The sequence below is a fragment of the Ursus americanus genome, chromosome 26 (assembly GCF_024610735.1).
Source record: "Ursus americanus isolate L20-20 chromosome 26, mUrsAme1.1.p, whole genome shotgun sequence".
Classification (NCBI taxonomy): Eukaryota; Metazoa; Chordata; class Mammalia; order Carnivora; family Ursidae; genus Ursus; species Ursus americanus.
The window spans coordinates 31,603,015-31,630,683 of record NC_142152.1 but is presented as its reverse complement, the minus strand read 5'-3'; the positions used below and the strand labels follow the sequence as shown (position 1 = coordinate 31,630,683).

General features: G+C 45.2%; 1 long non-coding RNA gene across 1 annotated transcript in view; it reads left to right on the top strand.

Moving 5' to 3' along the window:
- Positions 1 to 27,452, top strand: part of LOC123799057 (uncharacterized) — a 91,559-nt gene extending 64,107 nt beyond the window's left edge. Inside the window, exons 3-4 of the long non-coding RNA XR_006781490.2 lie at positions 25,556 to 25,675; positions 27,358 to 27,452. This is a non-coding gene — a long non-coding RNA (uncharacterized LOC123799057). The remainder of the gene's footprint in view (positions 1 to 25,555; positions 25,676 to 27,357) is intronic.
- The last annotated feature ends 217 nt before the right edge of the window (positions 27,453 to 27,669 follow it).

Below are 27,669 nucleotides of genomic sequence, written 5' to 3'. Positions count from 1 at the left end.
CTGTGAGGTATCACCTAGATCCATCCCCTTTTGAGAAAAGCTTGTTGCCCCGCTGCTGGGAGTGTTGTTGGTGACTGCCTTCAGCTGTCATCCTTCATAGCAGAGAACTGGCAGAACCAAATTTGTGATTTGGAAAGATTTCTCTAACTGCTGTTGAAGGAATGATCTAGATCCATACACATCCACATGGAGAGATATCCAAAACAAATCTTGAATGTAAAAATCAAGATGTAGAAAAATATAGGGGTGCCTGGGTGACTCAGTCCGTTAAGCATCCAACTCTTGAGTTAGGCTCAGGTCATGATCTCAGGGTCGTGGGATCGAGCCCTGCGTCGGGCTCCTTGCTCAGTGGGCAGTTTGCTAGAGATTCTCTCTCCTTCTTCCAGCCCCTCCCCCCATTAAAAAAAAAAGATGTAGAAAAATATACAAAGAATGTAACCATTTGTGTAAAACTTGGAACACATACCAAGCAGAATCTTATACTGCTTGCAGACACGTATGTATGTATATGAAGATATACAAGATGAAAACATATATGTCTATCAAAATACACAAAACAAACACAATAGATACATTTGTGTTTATTTTGTAAAACTTCATATACATAAATATTTTGAATTAGTTAGCTTTTGCTGGGTAACAAATAACCTCAGTATCTTAGTGGATAATAATAACAAATATTTATTTTTATTCCCATCATATGACGGCTATAGGTTGACCATGCCTCTGCTCAGCTCTGCCAGGCTCTGGACAGATGGTGGACAGGCTTGGACTATGGTGGGTTTATGCTCTGTCTCCAGGGAGAACAACAGGATGAGGAGGCAACAAATCATTGTGAAAAAAGTAATTCAATCTAGCACACACACCAAACTTATGATGGTAATTGCCTCTGGAGGAGCAAGAAGGGGAAAGCAAACAGGAGTTACTGAATAAAGGGGATGTTATCCAGACTGTTATATCATTTTATAAATGACTTAATGCAATATGACAGGATGATGGAAAAGAGATGATTATTTGATTATCTTTGGTACTTAGCTTTCTGTTTTTGCAGAAATGATAGATTGTTAAGGGATGAGATTAAAGATGGAGTTGGGAGGGGTAGTTAGGGGGCAGAATTCCAGGTAAAATGATAAAGACCTGAATTATGACCCTAAGAAGAGAAATGACATAACAGAGTTATTTAAAAGTGAGAGCTGACCAGACTTGATGATCAATTACATGTGAAGAGTGCAAGAGAGATGAGTCAAGAAGGCCTACAGAGATGAATCCATAGTGACCACAGGGCTCTGAGCTCGGGTGCCATTCTCTATGCGGGGGGAACAGAGCAGGAGCAAGCAGGTTATAGAGTAGGTGGGTCACAAGAAAGTGATGCCTGTCATTTCAGGGCTTGGTTGATAACTGATTCTTATTATTTTCCTTTTTTCCTCTATGTCTACTTCTCTGTTCTCTTGCTTGCTCTCTTGCTACTGGTTTGCAAACCAGGACTACAAACACTTAGCTTTAGCTGTTATTATTTGTAATCGGGCTCTTCACTTAAGGGTGTGAGTTCTGTAATAGACAGGGTTGATGAAATAGTGTGAGGCTGATCAGGGAATATGCTCCTCTGAGGAAGAAAGTGACCACAATGAAAACTCAGTGATTGACCAACATATACATATTGCAGGCTTCTTCATTTTGCTTGGGAGACTCACTTATCAGCATTAAATACATTTGTGTGTTTATTTAATATGAACCTGGAGCTTCCTTCAGAGAGATGCCTCCATGAGAGCCTGCTAAGACAGCAAAAAAAAAAAAAAAAAAAAAGTCTTATAATTTAGACTCTCAGTCCTTGTGACCTTTTGATTTGGGGTCCGTATTTGGGGTTTCCGGGGGTTTTAAGTTTATTTATTTATAATCACTACACCCAACATGGGTCTTGAACTCACGACTCTGAGATCAAGAGTTGCGTGTTCTACTGACTGAGCCGGCCAGGCATGGGGTTCATATTTGAAACCACTGTTCATCCTTCTCTGTCATTTTACCTGACCTTCGGCCATTCTGGAGGGAGCACTGTCACCCTTCATTCCTGGGACTTCCCAGAGGAAATTCTTAACCAAACCAATCAATGTTTGATCTCCTAATTGTTAAAAATCTCTGCAACCCTTTCATGTGATGAACTGACAAAAGAAAAACAGAGCTGCAGCTGGGCTTATGCATCTAAATAGAGCCTGGGCAGCAAAATGATCTTCTTTACTGGTTAAAAGCCAGCCCAACATTACCTTTAGCCCTGTCTTCATTCCTTCTCACTCTGTATACTTGAGGAAGAGACAAACGCATGGCTAATTCCCTGCCTGCCCCTCCAGTTCTATCTCATTCCACAATCCATCTCCACTATCACATCTAGAGCTCATGTTTCCAGCAGCAAAGTGCTATCATCATCTTCCATTTAAAACAGGGGCGCCTGGGTGGCTCAGTCAGTTAAGTGCCCAACTCTTGGTTTCAGCTCAGATCATGATCTCAGGGTCTTGGGATTGAGCCCCGCTGTGGGCTCCGAGCTCAGCCAGGATTCTGCTTGAGATTCTTTCCCTCTGCCTCTCCCTCTGCCCCTCCCCCGCCAAATAAATAAATAAATAAATAAATAAATAAATAAATAAATAAATAAATAAATAAATAAATATCTTTAAAACAGTACTGGAAGAAACAGTGGTGATGAAATTGCCTGGGACTAGACAGTTCTACATGTGAGCAGAAGCAATGCTGGGCTTGGAGATTCAGTCTCTCCTTCCTCTTTAGTGATTTTGAGCAAATCACATAACCTTCCAGAGGCTTAATGACCTCATGTCTAAAATGGGAAGCGTCATAACCACAATGTGGATTTTTTTATGAGGGTAAAATGTCTCACAAGCTCCCAGGTACCAGCATGCCCCATTTTATTGCATTTTGTGTTATCATGCTTTGCAGACACTAATGCCAGAGCTGCTGGGCCATAGAGCATAACTTGAGTTGCAAGCTGTTTGTTGTACCATCAGTTGTGGTAGCCACCAGTCATGTGGGGCCATTTAGATTTAAATTATTAAACTTGAATAAAATTTATAACCCACTCTATTAATTGCAATAGCCACATTACAAGTGTTCAGTAGCTGCCTGTGGCTAGTGGCCACCATTATCAGACAGCACAGATGTAGAACTTTTCCATCATTGTAGAATGTTCTATTGGGCTGTGCTGGATTAGAGCACTATAGAGATGTTAGAGAGCCGTGCAACAACACTCACACAGTGTGTACCGATACCATTCATGGGAGCTCTACGCCCTTCCCCATACCTCGCCCCATGCATCTCTTCCTTCTGGCTGCTTCTGAGATCTATCATCTTATAATAAACCAGTGATCTAGCGAGTGAATGGGTTTCCTGAGCTCTGGGAACTGCTCTAGCAAATGAATCAAACCCAAGGAGAGGGTTGTTGCAACTGCTGGTTGATAGTCATTTCGTCAGACGTCTAGGTGACAACCACAGCTTGCAACTGACATCTGAAGTTGGGGCAGGGGACAATCTCTGAGACTGAGCCCTTAATCTGGGAATCTGATGGTATCTCTGGATAGATAGATAGATAGATAGATAGATAGATAGATACAGAATTTAGTTCAATTACAGGACACCCAGCGTGTGTCAGGAGCATTGCTTGGTGGTGTGGGGAAACCGTCACACCCCACGTTGGAATTGGGTTCAGAATCACATTATTGCCCAATTCCTTCTCCAGGCTGACATCCCCATACCACTTACTTCTCTGGGTCCTACCACAGCTTTAATTAGAGCCAAAGCTGAAGTCTGCCTGCCCTCACATTATCAACAATAAAACCCTGGCCCTCTGTAGAGTCAGCTCACAGTGACTCTCAGGAGCCAACAGAACACATCTCTTCCCAACTTTGCCTCCAGTCCCATGGGAAAGTCTGGAAGTGGCCATGGTGGGAGGAGTTATACCACAGCAATCAGCAGAGACTGTAAACCATCCCCTCCACCCCCCAGAGAGCCAACTGTTAAACATTTACTAGCATACCATTGGGTATAGGAACCGTGGGGAGAGGACATGGTACTCAATGTAATTTCAAATTTATTTGGAGGATTCTCATTTTGCAGCCCCAAAATGCTTCTTCCTCTCCGTTTTCTACTATGAGATCTGACCTGGGAAACTTGCTTCATTTTCCCGAGGGGACCTTCCCTGCCAATACACAGGAGGAGTGGCCACGTTGGCAATTCAAAGTCACCATTCCACGGCTTAAGACAGAGTGGTCCCCGTGTAGGAGAAACATCAGAGAGACAATGAGACATGAGCCAACACCCCCCTACACACACACAAACACACACCCACACACCACCTATTGCTAGGTTGCTCCTGACACTCGCTTGCCTACAGGGGTACTTCCTTCAGTTAGATGATCAAACCAGCTGAATTCATTTTCCTCTGTGACTATGTGCAGGGGGGATAAAGGAAAAGTGGGCCTGCCTTTTGCATCTCACAACCATCCTTAGTGGGCTGTAACCACCATGGTAGTGATGGATCACCAGGAACTAGGTGATAGTCACCTTTGCTCAGCACTGGGACTGGGAGTGGGGAATTCAGTACAATGATGTGAAAATCATTTGGGGCCCTTGAAAGAAGCTCCAAGGAAGGCAGCCCCCTGGGCAAGCTTCTCTTAAGTTCTGGTTTTCTCTTTCCCGGGTCAGGACTGCAGCTAGAGCCAGCTCTACAGGATTGCAGTGGGCAGGGCCTCCTACCAAACTCTTACCTCCACCCCTGCTGTTTTTGCACTTTCTGGGTCTCTTTCCTCTGAAGGTTGATCCTGCCATTCAGTGAAGCCTCTTTTGCTTTGGATCAAAGTCCTGGAAGGGGAGGAGCAGAGAGTAGGGGAGGCTCCCCAGTGATTTATCCTGTGGTTTCAGCAGGGCCCCAGGCTCACTCCACTCACACCAGCACTGGATGTTAGGTTCTGCCCTAAAGATCCCCCGTACCCTCAGGCTTCAGTGGAGGGGCTACAAAGATGGAGGCAGCTCCTAAGGGGTCAGAGCAGTCACTGGCCAAAAGGAAGAGGAGAGAAGGAAAAGAAGCCTCTCTGTGAGGCGTATCATCCCCAGATGATGCTTCCCTGTCTCCTGGGCCTTCAGTTCCCTCTCCTGCTCCTTTATTCCATGTGGAATAATTGTGGGCTCTTTCTCTCCTAATTATAGCCTATAAGGGCCAATTTTTCAATGAGTTGGCACCTAAATTGAGCCTGTACTTTTTCACACTGCAGTTTGGTTTTTAATAGCTTGATCAAGTAAGACAGCCAACTCAGGTGAATCACCTTGCTCGTGAGGAGGTATTTAGGGCTACAGGGGGACAAAACATCTTTAGAAGCAGCCCACTGAAAGCTAGATCCAGACACAGCATGTCAACCAGAAATCCCAAGTTGGATATACAGAGTTCAAAATACGGAGCAGATAGCCCCGATGCACCCTAAGGGGTCTCAGTCTCTAGGAAAAAATAACTCATTCTGTGAACAACATCAACAAAAACCTAGATCATAAGGTTGGTCCAATGACCTGGCCCCCTTCATGGAGGGAAAATGACTTAAATGTTGTTATTGCCTCACTTCAAACCCAACCCACTGGTCCTACCTCTCTTCCACTGTCCTTCACCAGTAACCCACCTATCATCACTCCCTCCCTCGCAGACTGAAGTCCAACAGCACATCATCATCACTGCTTTGCTCTGCCGTTCTCTCTCTTTCCTCACAAAAGCTCACCCGTCCACCTGCTCTGCGCCTGCACCCAAACCAGTGAGCATGGTGGGAGAGAAGCCCATGGCCATGCTGTCTGTCTCATGTTTAAGTCCTCGTCTGTCCCCAAGGGGGCTCTCACTGCCATTTGGCAATCCTGTCTTTTGTACACCTGAATAATCACACTTTGTCCTCTTTCCTTGAACTTCCAGTATCTCCTCTCTTTACTCTCAGCAGAGGACACTAACCTGGGAAATAAACATTTCCCTGAAACAATAGGAGCAATTAGATGCAAAAGTCACATGCTCCCACCAACACACCTGTCCAGGTGGCAGTGTCTAGGCCCTTGTGCACTGTCTTCTCGTTACTACGGATAGAACTCTCTACACTTCATCTAAAGTGAAACCCTTCCCTGAAACACTTCCCCTCTCACCTCTTGCAGTGGTCTCTCTCTTTCCTGCCTCACCAAAATCCCCCTTTCCACCGGAACATTCCTGTCAGTGCACAAACATGAAATACAAGCAAAGCAAAAGAAAACGTAGAAATGAAGACCCCCCCCCCGACCGCCTATCTCCAATCCCAACACTGCTCCTTTCTCTCTCCCTTTTACAGAAGTAGACCTTGAAAAGGTTATTTACTCTTGCTGGCTCTTCTTCCCCTCCTTCCAGTCTTTCATGAATCCCCTCAGGTCAGATTTTCCTCACGACCCTTCAGTGAGAGAGTTCTCAACCCAGTGGTCCATTTCAGCTCTGCTCTTACTTCATCGGTAGACTCATGTTACCCCGCCGAACACCCTCCCTGAGACACGCTTTGCTAGGCTCCACCGCTTGTTCTCTTGTTTCCTTCTTACTCACTGGCAACTCCTCAATCTCTTTTGCTGCATCCCCATGGCTTTCCCATCCCCAGAGTCTGGAGGGTACAGTCACTGGACATCTCATCTCTATCTACATTTATTTCCTAGATGATCTCTAGGAAATCTCAGTCTGATGGCTTTAAGTACCGTCTGTCCACTAAAGACCCACACATGTTCCAGCGTAAACCCCAGTTCTTGTGTCCAGCTGCCTCCTCAACGTCTCCATTTGGATGACCAACACTTTACTCTTGATGTCTCCCCTCCATCAGATGTCTCGATTGCTGAGACCAAAAAGCCACAGAGGTGTCTGTAATTCCTTTCTCTCACTCTCTACATCTGATCTGCCAGCAAATCTCTGGCAGCTCCACTTGCAAAAATACATCCAGCATCTGCTCACCCCTCCCTCGCCCCACCGCTACCACCCTGATCCCAGCCACCACCATCTTCCACCTTGATTCCCCAGTTGGCCTCTGACAGCCTCTAACTCAGGTTAGATTGTTGTTCCTCTTCTCAGAACCCCCAGATCACTTTCTGCCTCTCTCAGATAGAATCTAAGGTCTTCACCAGGGCCACCAAGACCTTGCGGGGTCTGCGCTGGGACCTCACCATCTTCACCTCATTCCACTCTCCCCCTCCTGCCTCAGTTGGCTTGTGTTGCTTTAACAAATACCACACACTGGGCAGCTAAAACAATAGACGTTCATTTTCTCACAGTTGTGGAGGCTCCAAGTCCAGCATCAAGGTGTCAGCAGGGTTGGGTTCTTCTGAGACTTCTCTCCTTGGCTGGCAAACAGTGCCTTCTCCTCGTGTCTTCACATGGTTGTCTCTCTGTGCGTGTGCACATCTGTGTCCAAATGTCTTCTTCTTACAAAAACACCAGTCATATTGGATCAGGGTCCACACTGTAGACCTCATTTTAACTGAACCACCTCTTGAAAGACCTTATCTCCAAATACAGTTACATTCTGAGGTACTGGGGGTTAGGGCTTCCACATAGATTTGGGGAGATCACAATGCAGCCCAGAACATCTCTGTCACTCCACTGCATCCACGCTGGCATCCAGTTGTTTCTCCAGGATGCCAAGGCTTATCTCCCAGGGTTTTTGCTGTTCTCTTTATCTGAACCTCCTTCGCCTGGATATTCCCATAGCTCGTTCTGTCTACCTTCATGTCATAGGGGAGAACCCTTAAAATCAGGCTCTGGAGCCAGACTGTTTGACTTTGAGTGAGGAACTCCCTCTTTCTATGTTTCCATTTTCCAGTCATGAAGTGGGAATAACAATGGTACTTTCTTCATCAAGCAGAGATAAACATTAAATCGGATCGTATATGCAAAGCATTTAGAACAATGTCTGGCACATAAGAGATACTTAAAATATATTAGCCATTGGAGTTGTGATTGTGGTTGTTGTGGTCACCTAATATTCTCTTCGACCAGCAGATATTATGCCCTGAGTATCCCTGAGGCTTGACTGCTGGAGGATCACTGAGATGATTGTGTAGGGACAGAAACAGCATAAATGGCAAGGGCCAATAGATAGAGAGCTATGTCAGTTGGCTTTGGCTGCTATCACAAAAGTCCCACAGATCAGGTGGCTTATACCACAAACATTTATGTCTCATAGTTCTAGAGGCTGGGAAGTCCAAGATCAAGATACCACAGATTTAGCATCTGATGAGATCCCCCTTCCTGGTTTGCAGACAGCTGCTTTCTTGATGTGTCCTCATATGGCTGAGAAAGAGATCATCTCCTTGGGGTCTCTTTTATAAGGGCATCAATTCTACTCATGAGGTCTCCTTCCTTATGACCTAATCTCCTCCCAGAAGTCCCATCTCCTAACACCATCATATTGGGGATTAGGGATTAGGTTTCAACATATGTATTTGTTGGGGGAGGGGGACACAAACATTTAGTCCACAGCAAAAGTAGAGCTCAAATGTCACCTTGTCATGGACGTCTTCCCTAACCACTGCTAAAATCTCCCTCTCTCTATTCGCCATCGGGATACATGACATTCCTTACCCATTCATTTATATATTTGACATTTGACATTCATTTATATATTATAAAATTGTTTATGGTCTGCCTTTATTGCTATTTATAACAATTTATAACTTATTATAACCTCCAACCTGACTGGGGAACTCCACAAGAGTCGGAACTTTGTTCTGTTTGCTGCTTTACCTCCAGAGCCTAGAATGGGGCTGGCAATGCCAGCTCTCAACCAATATTTGTTGACCAAAGGAATGGGGGTACTGTTCTGAGCCCAGGCTCCCGCGGTCCTGTTCTCAGAGAAAAATGCACAATGAACTTAAAAATAAAGAATACCCAAAGAGCACTTTTTCAAATGAAAACTGTGACATACAGTAGCAGAGTCACATGTGACAGTACATTTGGGGCAACAAAAACAGCCACCTCCAGAACAAACCAGTGGAGTGTGGAATGGGTACAAGGCCACTTCAGTAACATCCACAGAGCATGCTGCTGGGTAGCCACAAGGGGCGAGGCTGGCTGGGCCATGAGGCTGGCCCCATGATCATGCGCAGACTTAGCAGATGGCAGGAGCAGAGCCTTGCGGGGGCAGAGCTGTGGTCAGATGGCCTTAGCAGCTGACGCTGTTGTGTTCAGCTGGCAGATTATGGTGGCAGTGACACCTCCCACCCCAGGCGACAGGCCCAACCACAGATGGCAGCACCTGAGCGCCCGGGTGCAGACCCTTTGGTAGCAGAGTGGGTGGGAGAGCCACAGCCACATCAGCCTCGAAATTCACCAATAGCAGAGACCTGAAATTCATCAGCAGCAGAGACCACAAATCATGGCTCCAGAGGAGACCGGGTCAGCAAAATGTAGTACCCAGGAGTGGTGTGTTCACCAGCGCTCGGAGACGCTCCAGAAGACCCACGCGAAGAGCAGGAGGGTACCTTAGTGAGAGCTGAAGCTCCCATAACTGTGGAGGCGGCAGAGCCAGAGAAATACTGTTTGTTTTTGTGAAATGAAAATTTGAGTTAAACCTTATGCTGGGCATCCTCTGTGGTCCGTAAGCACATTCCTGATTTAGTATCCTCTCCCCAACATGCAGAATGATTCTGTTAGGTGCTGCTGACAAAAAGCACGGACCAAGGTTAGAAGGGAGGAAGACAGCCGAAACCATTCTTCTCCTGCCTCTGTCAGCGGTCACCCAGCAAGTGCGGCGACCACAGCCCCCCACTTGGCCCATAGCATGTTTCTGCGTTTTCTGGGCTCTAGATAACATCGTCCTTCCCTGCTCTCTGCTCCCCCAGCCCTTCCAATAACTCTGTGACCTAAATCCTATTTAAATTTCTCTCAGCCTGAAGTCCTAGAGTGGTGTCTGTCTTCGGACTGATAACCCTGACTGATACAAATTGTACCTTCCATTTGTTTCGTGGTTTGTAGTTTAAAAAAAAGAATCTTTTGAATTATCTTATTTAAATTCTATAACAATTCTGTAAGGTTGAAAAGACAGGGATTATAGTGACCATTTTTATATGGGGATAGAAAAACGGACTAGCAGGAGACTCAGGGGTCTGCTTTTTCTTTTCAACAGCTGAGTAATTTTGGCCAATTTACTTCATCTTTCTATGCCTCCGTTCCTTCCCCTGAAACATGAAGACTTTAGACTATAACCATTAGCTTTCAAACAGCTTTTGCTGCAACTCTCAATAAGAAATATATTTTACATCACTACCCAGTACTTATATCTGCATGGATATAAAAAAACTAAGACTAGGGTTTCATGAAATAAGACCCTTAAGAAGCACAATGTACTCTGATGTTCTAATTATTCGATTTAGTTTTTCAAATTGTCTTGGTAATTATTGTGGATCGAATGTGTGTGTTCCCCCAAATTTCATATGCTGAAATCCTAACCCCTAATGTGATGGTATTTGGAGATGGAGTCTTCGGCTGGTGATTGGATCGCATGGGTGGAGCCCTCATGAACAGGGTGAGTGCCCTTATAAAGAGACCCCAGAGAGTTCCCCCCTCTCTTTGCACCGTGTGAGGACTTGGTAAGTCAGCAGTCTGCAGCCCAGTCAAAGAGACTCACCAGATTCCAACTGTGCAGGCACCCTGATCCCAGACTTCCAGCCTCCAGAAATATGAGAGATCAATTTCCATTGCTTAAACCACCCTGAGTTTGCTAATTTGTTCTGGGAGCCCCGACAGACTAGGATGGTGCCCTCATACTACCCTGATTCCACAGTCCAAATACTTGGGCAGGAAACACCGGTTTCCTGAGTCTCCCTTTTCCCTCTGGAAAGTAGCCGAAATAACACCTCCTTTATAGGGTTATTGATAGACAAGTAAGGATTGATTCTAGCTCAGGGTTTAGCCCAAGATTGATGCTGGCTTTCATCCCTGGAACCCCACTGGCAGAACTAATCACACCTAGTACTGTGATTACATTAGAAATGAAGAACAGGCTATGAAAACAGTCCTAAACTGTTACAAGAATACCAGCTCTGCCAAGGAGTCCAAAACCTCTTAGAGAGGAAAACTATGCCAGGAATTCAATGTAGAAACACTCACATACTCGGGGCTCTGCAGGTGAAGAGAAACAGCTCATGTTGGAAAAGGATGTAATACCATCAAGCAGCGAGCCAGTAGACGTGTAAGTGAGAGAGTAGCCTTATTCTGTCTATGCATCTGTCCCAATGGGGTGCTTTACAGTCAAAATGTCTTTACGAGTTTCCAGTTGCCACGTACCCGCCTTCCATCTTAAAGCAACGCGACTTCAATAGTTTTCCTCTCTAAGAGGCAGTGAGCAAATTGAATTTTTATAAATCAGCTACTATGCCCCCACTGGCTTAAATGATACCTTGCGGAGGTTTCGTTTTTAATTCCTGGTTCGTTTTCGACCCTAACACTTAATTGAAAGTCTCCCTGCAATCTCTACCCTGCTTGCAACCAGAGTTCTTAGTGGAGAAAAATAGAAGGCATTCCAGCGGTTTACACAGAAACGGCATTTATTAGAGGATATGAGATTGCTTACAGAAATTCCTGGAGGGCTAGAGTCAGGCTAAGAGTCAATGAACATGCGAGCCAGGCAACAGGGCCGCTCAGGCAAGGACGTGTTCCCTATCACTAGACACAGATACTGTGGCTGCCACTCCTTACCTCAGGTTCTGGGTGCCAGACCTCTCCCTCCTGCTCCCTCCAGCTTATTGAAAGCTGGATTCCTTCATTGCCCTGTCATCTGAAAATTGGATTCTGGGAAACAGCTGTTTCCTCCCATTGCTTTCTTCCAAATTAAAGTGTCACGTGGGCGCATCGGATTGGAGATGTCAAGGTCACAAGTCTGCACCGTAGCTGCAGGGGCAGTTGGAAAAAGAAGGATGGCTTCTACCTTGGTTAGTGGGGGAGGAATTTATATTACGGACATTCTCCCCCAAATGCTGGACGGTCATAAAACCCCACCATCATTCACTATATGCTATCTTTACACCATCCCTCTGTCAGTGTAAGCAAAGATTTCGGAAGTAGAATTGTTTAGAGACTTAGTAAGCCTCTACGGTGAAACCAGAGGTGTGTTTGGTGCTGTGTGGAAGTTTTTATGTGTGTAGCAATTTCAGACACGGAACCTATCTTTGAAGAATTTTATAATTTAGGTGAAAAAATAGACCACTAGATTATAACCAAGGTTGGTAAATCATAGCAGAGTAGAACTTTAAACATTCAGGAGAACAGTCTCTGGAGACTTTGGAGTCCCAAATTTGTAAATATGGATAATGAGAATCCTGTTTGGACATATTTCCAATGCATATCCTCGCTGCCTTTTCCATTTTCATTCATATTTTCTCTCAATTTTAGACCAAAGGAACAGTTTGTTTCCTTTTCTAAGAATACATGAAACAATGACCAGAGATCCACAAAGAAAGTTGAGAGTGAGAATGCTGGGGGGCCAGGTAGGTGTTCTCAGTAGTAGAGTCACTTAGGATCAAAAATTGTGCTTAAATTACTGAAAGAAGGTCAGGGAAGTTTCATTGGAGAAAGCAAAAAATCCAGACTCCTTCAATGCATTATAAGACATTGTATGATCTGGCCCTTCCCAATTCTCTGGGCTCATCTCTGCTATTGTCCCCTTCATTCACTGTACTCCAGCCCCCTGGCCTTCTTTCTGTTCCTCCAGTGTAGCAGGTTTTCCTGCCTCAGGGCCTTAGCACTCGCTGTTTCCTCTACCTGGAATGATATTCTCCCCCGAACTTTGCATGCTAGTTCCTTCTCTCATTCAGGTCTCAGATAAAATGGCACCTTCTCCAAGAGCCTTCTCTAAACACAAGGGTAAAGGGCCACCCCCTCCCTCTGCATTCCAGCACATCTTATTTTATTTCTTTAAGTATTCTTACCGTTATCATCAGTTACCTCGTTTATTTGTTTCCAATTAATTGTTGGTCTTCTCCTTCTGAAACATAAGACCCATGAGCAGAAATCCTGTCTGACCCACTCACTGCACCCAGGAGAGTATGTGACCTGTACGAGGTACTCAGTATTATGGACTAAATGAATGAGTTAAATCTTTACAGATAAATAAGAGTTGTGAAGAAGAAAAATATGGGCAGGCATTCTAGTCTGAGAGAACAGAAGAGCATATGTCATCGGCCCTGAGGAATAAAACAGCTTTATTTATTTATACTGTGTGGAAGAAGGCCAACCGTAGGAAGGCACAGGAAAGGAGAGCCTTGCGTGCTGTGCTACAGAGGGGAACGCGTCTCTGCAGGGAGTGAGGGGCGATGGGAAGGTTCTAACCACAGGAGAAAATATACTGAGATGGGAGCATGACGTGTGCAGACGAAGCTACAGGGGTGAAGACGAGGGAAGGAGAGACACTTAACGGCAGGCTAAAGACCGTGTGTTGGATCTGCTGCAGAGTTTTTAAGAAAGCCAGGTCGTTATCTGGGTTTGGCAAACACCGTAATGGTTGGCGTGGATGCAATGGGGCAGGGAGGAATTAGAGTCAAGGAGAATGCTTAGGAGTTTTACGGATCTCCGGCAATATGTCACGAGGATGTCAACAAAGATGGCGTAATTAACAATGACCATAAGGAGCTAAAAGATATTTTAAAGAATAGGATTTGATGATAGATTGGCTGTGGGGGGTCCAAGGAAATGGTCGGGTTCTGGTAAGAGCCCTCTTCTCGACTGCAGATTGCTGCGTCTTGGCTGTATCCTCACATGGCGGGAAGAGAGCTACAGAGCTCTAGGGGGTCTCCTTTATAAGGGCACTAATCTGAGGTCCCCATTCTCATGAACTGACTACCTCCCATATGCCCCCCACGTCCTCATACCATCACAGTGGGATTCAACATATGATTTTGGAGGGGACACAAACATCGGCGCATCACATGGCCTTGACCGTCCCTTTCCTCCCCCAGCCCCTGCCTGTCCTTCGAGGTTGGTTCTCCAACCATCTCGTCATTTTATGACTCACTCTGCGCTCCAGTTAGCCAGGCTTGATTTCTGTTGTTCACAGCCAGGAACCCTGACTGGCTCAGCCCCTAATACACTAAAGATACTTAGAAAAGGAGACCCAAAACAAAAACAAACCAAGATATTTGATTGTTACTTGAAGATTTTGAAGTAGTTAAAATAGACAAATAAGCTTTCTTCTGAGTCTGCAGTAGTTGCAACTACTTTTTTTTTTTTTTTTTTTTTTTTTTTTTTAGAGACAAACAGTGCAGGGTGTGGGGGGAAGGGCAGAGGCAGAGGGAGAGAGAGAATCTCAAGCAGGCTCTCTGCAGAGCACAGAGCCCAACACAGGGCTCGATCTCACGACCCTGAGATCATGACCTGAGCCAGAATCAAGAGTCAGACACTCAACCGACTGAGCCACCCAGGGGCCCCACAACTACGTTTTAACTGGCTCCCAAGCTGAAACTGCTACATTCAGAATGAATGTTACCAAAAAGCAGCTGAAATAATAGTAAGATGCCAGCCCCTCCTTCTCCAATACCCGCTATATTCCTGTGGTTTAAACCAGAGCGACAATCTCCAAGTCATACATAGAACGGATACCGATGTAGCTGAGATTTCGTTCGAAAGTCATAGGAGGCCCTCAGAGATAATAGCTGGGCTGTCATAGAGCAGTTAAAGAGAGACAAATTGCTACAGAACATGGAAGTCAAACTATCTTTTATAAGAAGTGCTTAATTGATACAGCATGTAATAGGACATGACCTCCTGAATTTAGATCATAGGACTCCTATGGTGAGGTCATCTGCAAATCAGGTTTCTAGATAGCATTTTTGAAAATGACTCATGTTACCAGGAAGTGCTATGGCACAAAGGACTGCCCGCGTTATCCTTGAAGGGCCTTCCGCTTGTCAGGAAGCAAAGCTGCTGGAAGACCGAGCACATGTTATGTATGAAAGACGGCTTTGTGCCGACCGCCTAGCAGTGGAGGAGAAAAAGAAACTTAGAGACCGTGATAAAAAATCTGATGGAGGTGGAGGAGGGTCGTAACCCTAGAATCCAGCCACTTCTCATCTCCTCCAGCGCATTCTCACACCTGGGACTCTGCAATGGCTTTCTGTCTCTTTATTTTCCCTCTTTAGTGTCTCTTCTTGTCACAGCAGCCAGAGTGATCTTTTTAAAACCAAAGTCCAAAATTTGTTCCTAATCAGATCTCGGCAACGATGCCCCCCCCCCACAACACGCAGAAAAGCCCTTGCTGTGGCTTCTAAGACCCTAATGATCTGTCAACATCCCTGTCCACACACTCTCATACACACACGCACACGCACTCACACACACAAGCACACACACCTGACCTCCCCCTCACTCACTCCAGCCGTACTGTTGAACAACACCAAGCGTGTTCCTGTCTTAAGGTATTCGCTTGTTCCCTCTGCATGGAACACTCTTCCCTAGATACCCTTTTAGCTGTCTCCCTCAACCTTCCTGGAGTCTGTGCTCAAACCTCCACAAGGCCTACCCCGATCATCCTCTCTATTTAAAATTGCAACTCGCTGCTTCCCTTCCACCCTCCTCCTTTGTTGCTACATTTATCGACTGTTTTCTCTCTCCCCTGCTAGAACTAAGCCCCATAATCACAAGGATCTGTGCATATTTCTCCCACGACTACATCTCCATAGCCTACAACAGTACTTAACATTTACTGGAGGCTCAATAAACATTTATTGACTGAATGTTCAAGGGAGAAGTACAGCTGGGCAGAAAAGAGTCTTCCTGAGTTTCTAAAACTCTAAGCCCATGGGCAAGAGAAAGGATAGGATGTAGACAAAATGTGTGGGAGAAACTCAAAAGGGGGTAGGATTCTTCCCTACCCACATACCAGAAAAACATCTGAGGGGATTAAAGGAAACTGATGAAAGCTGAGTTTGGTGAGTTCTAGAGAGTGAACCCTATGTTTGCCTCATGGACAGAGTCCCTGGGGAACCTCAAGACCCCTGAGGGGGGATGCCCGGCGCTGCCATGTCCATGCAGAGGGGATGAAAAACAGCCTCTCGGAGAGGTATATACCCAAGAGGGAGTGGAGCTGCAGAGAGAGGTGCAGAACTGAGGACAGCCCATGGACAGGAGAAGGGAGGTCTCAGCAGCAGCCCGTGTGCCCAGATGTCCCCTCCCCACACTGGTGGTCTATAACCGCCCCCACCCACACCTTCACATAACCCTGAGAAAGTGCAGTGATCCCTAAATACTGATTGGATTTTCCCGCCACCCCATTGGGATAAAGATAGAAATTTGAGTTATGTAAAAATAAAATTCTATTTCCTGCATGCCAAAGCTCCAACCTGCCTCATTTTATGTCATGTCAAAATGATTACTAATATTTCAAGGAATGGAGTGGATTTCAAAGACATTTTTGTTATGTGCCAGGCAGAGTCCAACTCTGTCCCCAGGAGTCTGGGACAGGCACTCTGTTTCCTCTGCTGACCTTGGGTGCACTTCTGCAGGGAAATTCGAGAAGCATTGGGTGGCTGCACACAGCTGAGTAATTGCCATGGCAACCAAAGGCCCATCACCTGAGCTTTATTCAAACTGCTTTATCAGGAGTGAATTGCACCCAAGCTCAGAAAATGGAAGATGGAAAATTCATCTTCTCTCTCTCTTTCTTGTCCTTTCTCGTGTTTTGGTATCAGAGTTCTAAAAGTGGCCCATCCCGTCTCTTCCTAAAATTATTCTGAATGCCTTTTTATTTCCATCTCTGATTTGTAGTCTGATTCATGGATCCTTGCACTTGATGAGGTGAGGGATTGGGATAGAATGAGCACACGGCCGTTCCCTCAGGGGTCACCCTGCCATGTCGCACGTTGGAAGGCTGGCAGAATGACGATGTGTCCCTGAAGAGGCCACAATAGAGCAAGCACATCTCTGGTCTGTTGAAGGGGACCCATGACCCTGTCATTCTATTGTCTGGATAGAAAAGTTGTCACGTCAGGCTGTTTCTGGACATGGAGTTGTGTTAATGAATAAATGATGACTTGCCCAGATCCTTGTGGGTTTTATTTCTCTCTGATCTATCATTTAAAGTAGAAGACAGTAAACATGAAATCATGTGGAATACAGTTCAGGTGATGGGTTCCTAGGTTGCTATGGTGATCACTCTGCTACAAATCAATGTCCCTTCTAAAAACAGTTCTAATACCTTAATAAGCCTCAGCATCTACCACAGAATATGTCTACTGTGTTTATGCCTAGGACCCTTCCCCAGGATCTGATTTAGCAGAGATGGATATAGGGCCTAGGAATTTGTGTTTTTATTTTCAATTTTTTTAAGTTAAATTCAATTAGCCAACATATAGTACATCTTTAGTTTTTGATATAATGTTCAATGATGTATTAGTTGCGTATAACACCCAGTGCTCATCACATCACATGCCCTCCTTATTGCCCATCACCCAGTTACCCGATCCCCCACTCACCTCCCTTTCTGCAACCCTCAGTTTGCTGCCCAGAGTCAAGAGTCTTCTACGGTTTTTTAAAAAGCACACCCTCCCCAAGGAGGTTCTCATTCAGATGGGCTTCACACCACACTATAAGAAAGGCAGCACACCCAGAGGCTTTCCCCATGAGCAAGGTTAGGCTGTATGAGTACAGGTTTGGTGACATTCCAGTGAGTCTCAGCTGACTTTGGGGTGGAAAAAGTGGCTGCAGTAGGGTCTGCCGCTTAATTAGGCCCTCTTGAGCTAGTTACATATCCTCTATTTTCTTATCTGTATTTCCTTAGGCAGGGGTATCTGGAATGCTTATGAGTGAGTGCCTGATACAAAATTACTACACCCTGAATAGCAAACATAGGCACAGGCAGACAAAGAAAAGTTAATTCCAGACTGGCTCATATTAAAATAGACATCACTTTTACAAGAACCTCGTAATAATGATTTGGGAGAGAAGATTCCCATTCTCGTGTGAAAAGAAAGCCCAATCTTCTAGCTTGATGCTGAGATTGCATAAAAAATGGATATTCTGTCTTCACGTCTCCAGAGCTGCTGTAATAAGAAGTCATATAGGTTTTATGGAAACTTTTGTTAACTTTGCCTTAAGGGTACATACATATATATGTATTTTGGTGTGAAAGACATAAAATCATTACATATATGGTTATAATGGGCTGCAGAGTAATGGATGGAATTGAATTAATTGTTGGAATTTAATTAAACTAAACTGTTGCTAATTATCCCTTGAAAAAGAACAACCTGTGGGTCAGTTATACCATCTAGACAAAATTACTGGTTTTAAAAAGGAAAAGAAAGAAAAAGAAAGAAAGGAAGGAGGGAAGGAGGGAGGGAGGGAGAAAGGGAGGGAGGAAAGGAGAAGGAAAGGAAGGAAGGAAGGAAGGGAAGGAAAGGAAGAAAAGAAAGAAAAGAAAAATTGGATCACAGAATTTTCGGTTGGAAGAGCCCTGAGAGCTGCTCCATTCCTGTTATTTACATTCACAGATTTTGATTGTCACGCCTGGGCAAAATTCTCAGCACCACCTGGATCCTTGCATTGCTCTGGGTTTTACCATGCTGATGATAATTTGAAATAGGTCCACTTGACTTCAAGTATCTTTGTCATTTAGACTTTGTTGCTTCTTCAGTATTTGGATTTGATTTCTACAAATACATTTCAAACTCTGTTTTGCTTTTTGGTTTGTTTTGCTTTGCTTTAGAGAACGGGGTCAGATGTAGGGAGTTGTTTGAAATAACAGAATAACAAACTGATGCCAGGACTTTAGCAAAAATAAATAAATAAATAAAATAATGTAGGGGATAATAAGGCAAGATTAGCTCTGCTGCTATAACCAAATACATACACTTGGTGGCTTACAGAACAAGTATTTATTTCCTACAGTTCTTGAGGTTGCTAAGTCCAAAATTAGGGTGCCGGCAGATTCCATTAATGGTGAGGGCCTGGTGCGTAAGCATGCCTTCTCACCGTGTGCTCACATGGCTGAGAGAGTGTGTGTTAGTTTCTCTTGCTCTTCCTATAAGGGCACTAATCCCATGATGGGGGTTCCATCCTCATGACCTCATCTAAACCTAGTCACCTCCCAAATGCCCCACCTCTGAATACCATCATAGTGGGTGGTAGGGCTTCCACGTATGAATTGGGGGGGGAGCACAAACATGCAGTCTCTAACGATGGCCTTGCATGAAAAGCATTCAACATGGGGGTGCCTGGGTGGCTCAGTTGGTTAAGCGTCTGCCTTCAGCTCAGGTCATGATCTCAGAGTCCTGGGATCGAGCCCCACATTGGGCTCCCTGCTCAGCAGGGAATCTGCTTCTCCCTCTGCCTCTGCCCCATCCCTCATACTTGCATTCTCTCTCTCTGTCAAATAAATAAATAAAACATTAAAAAAAAAAAAAAAGCATTCAGCATTGCTCAGAAGACCCTGTCCCCTTGGCGATGGTGGTTTTGAGCCAGGCCTTTCAACGTTCTGAGCAATGCCCTCATCTGAGACAGAAGGGGAGGGACTAAACACTTTGTGCAAGCTCTTCTGGCTGTGAAATGCTGTGACTCCATGAGCAAATAGTACCTGGCTCCTGGTAGTCACTCCAAACACATGTCCGAATGAATGATTACATGGATTAGGTGCCCATAAAGAGAAAGAAATCCCTGGGCTTCTATGAGCTTCCAGAGCCTGTATCAAAATTCATGCTTCTGAGATAAATTATCCAGGGGTGCCTGGGTGGCTCAGTTCGTTGGGCGTCTGACCCTTGGTTTCGGCTCAGGTCATGATCTCAGGGTCGTGAGATGGAGCCCCATGTCAGGCTCCACGCTCAGTGTGGGGTCTGCTTGTCCCTCTCCCTCCCCCTCTGGCCTTCTCCACATGGGCTCTCTCTCTCTCTTTCTGTCAAATAAATAAGTAAAATCTTTTAAAAAATATTTGAAGCAATTGTAAATGGAAGCATTCAAAATTTTAAAAAAGATAGAAAAGAAATTATCCAGCTGAGAAGGTATTGTCAAGGTCTATGAGCAAAGCTGTTTTAGTGGAAGATGTTTCAACCTTTTTCCTCTTAGCAATTCTGTTTACACAAACCCAAAAAGCAACACATTTTCCTGCATATATGATAAATTTCACTGTTTCTCTTTTCTAGACTTTTCCACAGCGCCTAATGCAACCCTGGCTAAGGGGTCATCTCAGGTTAGTGGATTTCAGCGTCATGTGCTCTGTACTTCATGTTGATTTCATCCGACTCTTTGAGCCTCATACAAACGCTGACAATTCCCATTTAACTCTGAGCCCAATGCCTAGTTATTTTATATCAACATCCTGTGCTTTAGTTAACACAGCTTGAAGCAAAGCTATGTCATCTGCGCATGAGCTTTTCCGCACATTTTGAGGATTTAACCATAGGAAATATGTCTATACATAGTCTTTGAGTTATACTGCAGAAGAGACACAGTATAATGCAGTGCCTGGTACACAGTGGAACTTCAGTAAGGGTTCGTTGAATAGATAAATAGCTGCCACCTTAACATTCTTCCCAAGACAGGGACACCTGGGTGGCTCGGTCAGTTACACGTCTGACTCTTGATTTCAGCTCAGGTCATGATTTCTGGGTCGTGAGATCAAGCCCCGCGTGGCGCTCCATGCTCAGCAGGAGTCTGCTTAAGATTCTCCCTCTCCTTCTGCCCCCTCCCCCGCACACATGCACATGCACACACACTCTCTGAATGAATGAATGAATGAATGAATGAATGAATGAATGAATATTCTTCCCAAGACAGACCTTTCCTCACTTGCCTGCTAATGTCCCTTCACGTGCCAGCCATTCCTGGCCCAGAACTTTGAGCCCAGAACAGACAAAGGCGTGGGCCACTATTGACCCTGACTGTGCCACACACATAACAGCCCTAGTTCCTCCCAGCAGGCTTCTGTTACTCCCATGCGGACTTCGGTGTAAACATGGCCCCTGGCTGCCTGTGTATTTTCCCTCTGAGTCAGAGCCCTTTATCAAGGACACAAAAAAGAGGGGGAGGAGGAGGTTCATTTTTACAGGCCCTGCGGGGTGTGCAGCCAATGCTTTTCCAATTTGCAGAAGGGAAGTTCAGGCTCTCTTTCATAAAAGCACTTCTCCATCCTGACCCACTGTGCCCAGAACAGTATTCTACCTACACAATCCATGAAGACTTTTGTTTCCCAGATACCTGAAAATCCTCTTTCAGGGAGGGCTGGCCCCAGTCAAGGTGATGGGAAATGGCAGACTTCATTCAGAGAATTAGACCATTTTACCCTGCACACAGGATCCCCTGTAGTGGGTTGACTAGCGTCTTCCAAATATTCATGTCCACCCAGAACCTCAGAATATGGCTTATGTGGAAATAGAGTCTTTGCTGATGTAATTAGTTAAGAGGAGGTCATATTAAAGTGGACTCTAAATCCAATAACTGTGTCCTTGTAAGAGGGGAGAGGACACATACAGACACCCAGGGAAGGAAGCCATGGGACAGTAAAGGTGGAGTCTGGAGTGACACAGCAGCAAAGCCAAGGATTGCTAGCCACCGAGGAAGAGGCTTTCAGAGGCAGCAGAGCCTTGCTGGTAGCTGGAGTTGGGACTTCCTCCTGCAATGTGGGATTCCCCCAAATGGAAGTATATTAAGATAAGACAGCATGGTTCTGGATTTTATGCCATGACATTGTAGGTCCACAAAGGCTTGGACCATTATGGGAAAGGGAGGTGGGGGAGATGGGAGAAGAAGGAGTACAGACTGGCTCAGGAGCAGAGCACTGAGCTCGATGTTACCATGTCAGATGGGAGGGTTTTGAATTACACAAGAAAAGGTTGGAAATATTAAATAGAGACTTAAGCTGAGGATGCCTTTTAATATTAAGAATAACTACTAAGGTGCCTGGGTGTCACAGTAGTTGATTGTCTAACTCTTGGTTTTGGCTCAGGTCATCATCTCGGGGTCCCAGGATCAATCCCTGCGGGGGGTAAGGGGGGGTCTACTTGTCTCCCTCTCTCTCTGCCCTCCCCATGCTTGTGCGTGCACCTGCTCTCTCTCTAAAATAAATGAATAAATCTAGAAGGAGGAGGAGGAGGGGAAGGAGAAGAAGAAGAAGAGAAGGAAAAAGAAAAAAGAAGAAGGAGGAGGAGGAGGGAGAGAGGGAGGAGGAGGAGGAGAAGGGGAACTACTAAAATGATGTAGAAAGAGCTTGTAAAACTTAAAAATCAGTAGAGAGATGCTAAAAGGAATATTCTATGGGGCACCTGGGTGGCTCAGTCCATTAAGCATCTACCTTCAGCTCAGGTTATGATCTCAGGGTCCTGGGATGAAGTCCCTCATTGGGCTCCCTGCTCAGCAGGGAGTCTGCTTCTCTCTCTTCCTCTGCCCCTCCCCCCTGCTCATGTGTTTTCTTTCTCTCTCTCTCATGGATAAAATCTTTAAAAAGAAAGAAAAGGAATATTCTCCGACTCTCCTCCAGGGCCACCTCAACTTCTCGCTGCCTTTCAATTCTAGCACCACCACCATGCGAGGGAACCAGACTAGTGCTGCCTAGCCAAGGAATTTGCTTCTCGCTCCCACTGGCTATGGCAGGGAAGTGGGAACCGGGATGTGTTGTTTAAACCATGTCTGCAGATAAGGAGCAGATACTTCCAAGAGACATCATGGACTCTGCTGGCACTGTTATAATATGTTTATTCTATGTGGTAGATTGATGCAGCTAATATGAGGCTATAAAGATTGTTTCTGTATTTAAAGCAAATAGAATGGGGCACCTGGGTGGCTCAGTCAGTTAAGCATCTCACTTCAGCTCAATTCATGACCTCAGGGTCCTGGGATCCTCGCTTAGCAGGGAGTCTGCTTGTCCCTCTGCCCCTTCGCCCACTCACACGCACACACATGTGTGCTCACGCTCCCTCTCTCTCATAAATAAATAAATAAAATCTTTTTTTTAAAAAAGTAAATATAAGACTTTGAATTCCCAAATGGTATCTAAATAGCAACTTCTAGGATCTTCAGATTAACTTGCAATTTAAAAAAAAGAATATGATCCCTCCACCATATATAAACCTACACCTACACACACACACACAGATACACACACACACACACACACACACACACAGATACAGCAAGAAAACACCCTGCAGAACCCCAAAGGTGTAATCTGTGTGGCACCGTGTGGGCAGAAATTGATGTGTGAGCAAAGCCAGCACAGAAAGTGTCTCGAAACACTTATTCATCCTCCCACCCCCTTCCAAACGCATTGCGTTGGGTTTACAGCTTTGAAAATGTAATTAACACTTTTATTCATGGGAGAGTAGGCCCTGAGATTTTTTTAACAGGAGGTACTAGAAGCAGATTCAAATCTCAATGAGCAATGGTTTACCTGAAGGATAAGCCAAGGAGAGCCGCCATTTTCTGGTCTCCCGGGAACCTGGAGACCATCATGGGCTTAAGTCAACCTTTATTTGAATCCTGCTCTCATCGTTGTCATATCCCTGTATCCCATTTGAAAATTAAACTTCACATTCCAAGCAATACCATGGTGAAAGCCCAGAAAAGCTGTTTGAGTAGAGCCTAAAGCTTTCTGGCTCTTTGCTGGGATAACGTCACCAGCTGCCCTCCCAGTCTGGGGATCTGTAAGATCCAAGGTGGCTGCTTTCATGGTGTGAGCTTAGGGATGCCATGGGGCTCCTCCTGCCCCCAAATGTCTCTCATATCCTTCTGCCATGATGCCTGAAATCTCATGTGAAATTACAAGTATTTTCCTTATGCGGGAGAAACGCATAAAGCTGCCAACATTAAAGAGCGATTTTGGCATCATCTTGAGGGAAGAAGACAGAAGTGGCAAATATTGGGGAAGGGATACAAAGGTCTAGAACAGGAGATGCTGCTGGGCAGGGCAGGGCAGAACCCCGAGACCTGAGCAGCAGGAAAGGAAGCTGGTGAGCCAGAGGGGAGGGGGTAAGCAGGGACTCACTCAACACAGCAAACTCCACCCACTTCATTCTTCTTAATCGAGCTGAGAAAATAGAAGGAGAGTGTGGGTACTGCTGGGGAAACCGCAGGCTAAATTACAGATCTTCGTCCTGAAACAGCTGCTTTGTGTGAAAATGCGACGGTTATGTTATTTTTATATTAAAACAAATACAGATATGCTTTGGGGTTAGTTGCAAGATCCACATGGCTATTTTAAAGAGAATAAACCAGAAGGCTCCAGCCTCAAATGTCATGCTCACTAGGGACCTCTTGGGGCGACTTTCTCAGCTCTGCCATCTCACCGGCCCCTGTTAGTGAACGTCACTGTGCACCTGGAAAAGCTGCTGGCTAAAGAGCTTCAGGGAAGTGAAACTAAGGAGCCTTGTCCTGGGAAATCAGGAGCACAGTGCAGTCGTGAGAACTCCTGTTCTTTTCAGTCGAAGTTCCTGAGAAATTTTTTTCCGATTGACATCCTATCAGGGGCTATAAAATCAAAATAAGCCCCCTGTAAGCCTGGCAGGTCAGCATGGGGGGGGGATGGGCTGCATCCCGTTTCTGTCAGAGCCATTTGGGATTTTCTCCCTCCTCCTTTGGAATGAATGGGAACATGGCCCATGCTTACTCCCTGTAACGTAACGAAGACGTGCTCAGTGCTATTTGAGGTGAGCGTTTCCAATCATAGGACTCCCTAGCCTGGGAAGTTGAATATGTTCTTGCCTTTCAGTTAGCGTCCACATTATTAGCAGGCTGCACGGTTGGGAAAGCGGAAATGAACTGGTATAGCGGGGAATAGACGTATCCAATCCTCCATTGGACTCTTACCAGCTGTGTGGCTATGGGGGGACCGTTTTATGTCTCTGAACTTTCTGTCTCTCATCTGTAAGATGGGGGGTCCAAAATGCTGGATGGCTAGCCCCCCAGAGTTTCTGAGACTGTCAGAGAAGATCATAAAAGCACTTTGTGACCTGTAGAACTCATGTAAATATCAGCACATGGTCTGACGAGAGAGCTTTTGTTGTGTCTGAACCATGTGTTCCCTCACGTCCTGATGTTTATTGTATTTGTGGAAAGCTGCCTCCTTGTCTTCTACTTTTACCAGTTTATCTGTTCTTAACTGGCTGAAAGGAGATAGCACACCAAGAGGCTGAGATTCCTAGTTTTGTTTGTTTTTTTTAATAGATAAATCTTTTTTTAAAGGTTTATTTGAGAGAGAGAGCGAGCAGGGGGAGGGGCAGAGAGAGAGGGAAAGAGTGAACCTCAAGCAGACTCCCTGCTGAGCATGGAGCCTGACTTGGGGCCCAATCCCAGGACCCCGAGATCGTGACCTCAGCTGAAATCAAAAGTCAGCCACTCAACTGACTGAGCCCTCCCGGTGCCATCCCCCACCCAGCATTGCGTTTTACTATCTAGGTGACCTTGGGCATGATACGGAACCCCTCTGAGGTCATCACTGGGAAAATGGGAATCATGACAGTTAATTTGTAGAATTGTAAAGATTACAAGCAGTGGGTACCTAATCCATACAAATTACCTCTTATTATGATGTTCTCTCTCCCCACCTCTGTTCACCAGTGTTTCATGAGGGTCTCAAAAGGTAGTCTGGATCCTTCAGCTTGAAGTCTGTCTAAAGGAAGCTGGGACACCTTCCACTGGAGCTTTACTGGACACCTCTCTCTCAAGTTGTAGTAATAGGTAAGATTCTTTAATAGATATTGGGCTATTTAGCTTATCTATTTCTTCTTGAGAGAACTCAATAATTCCTCAAAGTGCAGGACACCTGGGTGGCTCAGTCAGTTAAGCGTCTGCCTTTGGCTCAGGTCGGGATCCCAGAGTCCTGGGATGGAGTCCCACATCAGACTCCTTGCTCAGCAGGGAGCCTGCTTCTCCCTCTGCCTGCCGCTCCCCCTGCTTATACTCTCTCTCCCCTCTCTCTCTCTCTGACAAATAAATAAAATCTTAAAAAAAAAAAAAAGGTAAAGGTGCTCTTAGAAACCACCTAGAGGGGTGCCTGGGTGGCTCAGTCAGTTAAGCATCTGACTCTTGATTCCGGTTGAGGTCGTGATCTCAGGGTCGTGAGATCGAGCCTGGCGTCCAACCCCATGTCGGGCTCTGTACTCAGTGTGGAGTCTGCTTGTGATGATCCCTCTCCCTGTGCCCCCCCTCCCCATACTCTGTCTCTCCCTCTCTCTCTCTCAAATAAATAAATAAATCTTAAAAAAAAGAAAAAACCCACCTAGCAAATTGGTTCTCAAACTTTAGAATACATCAGGGTAGCCACAGCCTCCCCCTGGACACTAATTCTAACATTGTAACAAATACTATAATGGAAAAAACTGTAGCCTGGGATAAGTATTAGTGTTTTTATTTCCCCCAAATTCCTGTTTCATGAAATACAAAAATATAACTAGTAGCCCTGCATTTGTAAAAAGACAGCAATCTTGTTCAGAAAACTATTCGTTGCAAACCATGATTAATGAAGCGCCATCTGTGATATCCAGTGTTCTTTTCATAAGTTGGGACTATTTAGGCAATTTTTATGCTTTTGAGTGTGAATGGGAGAGACAAAAGGGTGAAACAAGCAGAAATGTGGCATAAACTATCTGATTGGTTGCATGTACTAGGCAGTTGAGAAATTTTTATTATTTAGTATAAATGTATTCATTTTCACTCTTCCTAGAAAACTTAATTTAAAATCTATATCCAACTTCATATTATCCAGCTGATCCTAAACACTGCCGCCAGATCAGTTCTTACAAAACACCTGCCTCCTCTTCAACCTGAACTCGGGTAAAGCTTGAACTCCTGAACTAGGGATTCAAAACCTTCTGCGTTCCAGTTCTTCCTGTGCCTCCAAATTTTGCTCTCATGCCCAGCCTGCTCCTGATGCTACTGCCCAACTCCCATCCAGACAAATTCATGTTCTAGTGGCCCCCAACTATGTTCGCCTGTTCACATTGCCTGGAAGCCCCTCCCTAGCCTATCTCTTCTCTGGCTGCTCAGAAACCTTCTTCTCCTGCCATTAATGTAACATGGTGTCTCCTTTCTTATACTTGTAACCTATTCATGTCTTTACATTTAATGTGGGTTTTTGTAGGTAGTGTGGGTCCTTCTTCTTGTCCGATCTGAAAATCTCTGCCTTTTACCTGGGGATAATTGCATTTAATTTAGACCAAACTATGGACTGAATTGTGCCCTCCCAAATTCATCTGTGAAGCCCTAACCCCTGATAGGACTACATTCGGAGGGAGATTGGGCTTTAAGAGGTAATTAACATTAAACGAGCTCAGAAGGTTGAGACCTGAATTCAATACAGCTGGTGCCCTTAGACAAAGAGACACAGCCGAACTCTCATTCTCTCTGTCTCGCGAGGACAGGCAAGGAGGCCGCCATCTACAAGCCAGGAAGACAGCTCTCACCGGGAACGGAATTGGCTGACACCTTGATCGTGGACTTCCAAGGCTCCAGAACTGTAAGAAAATAAATTTCTGTTGCTTAAGCCACCCCGTCTGTGGTGGGCTTATTATGGCAGCCCACGCTAAGACGGGCCATTTACAGTTAATACCATTATGGATCCGGTTAAGTTTAAATCTACCATACTGTTTGTTTTCAGTTTGCGCCGTCTCTTCTCTGTTCCCCTTTCCCTCTTTTTCGTCTTCCTTTGTTACCTGCATGGTACAGGCACACTA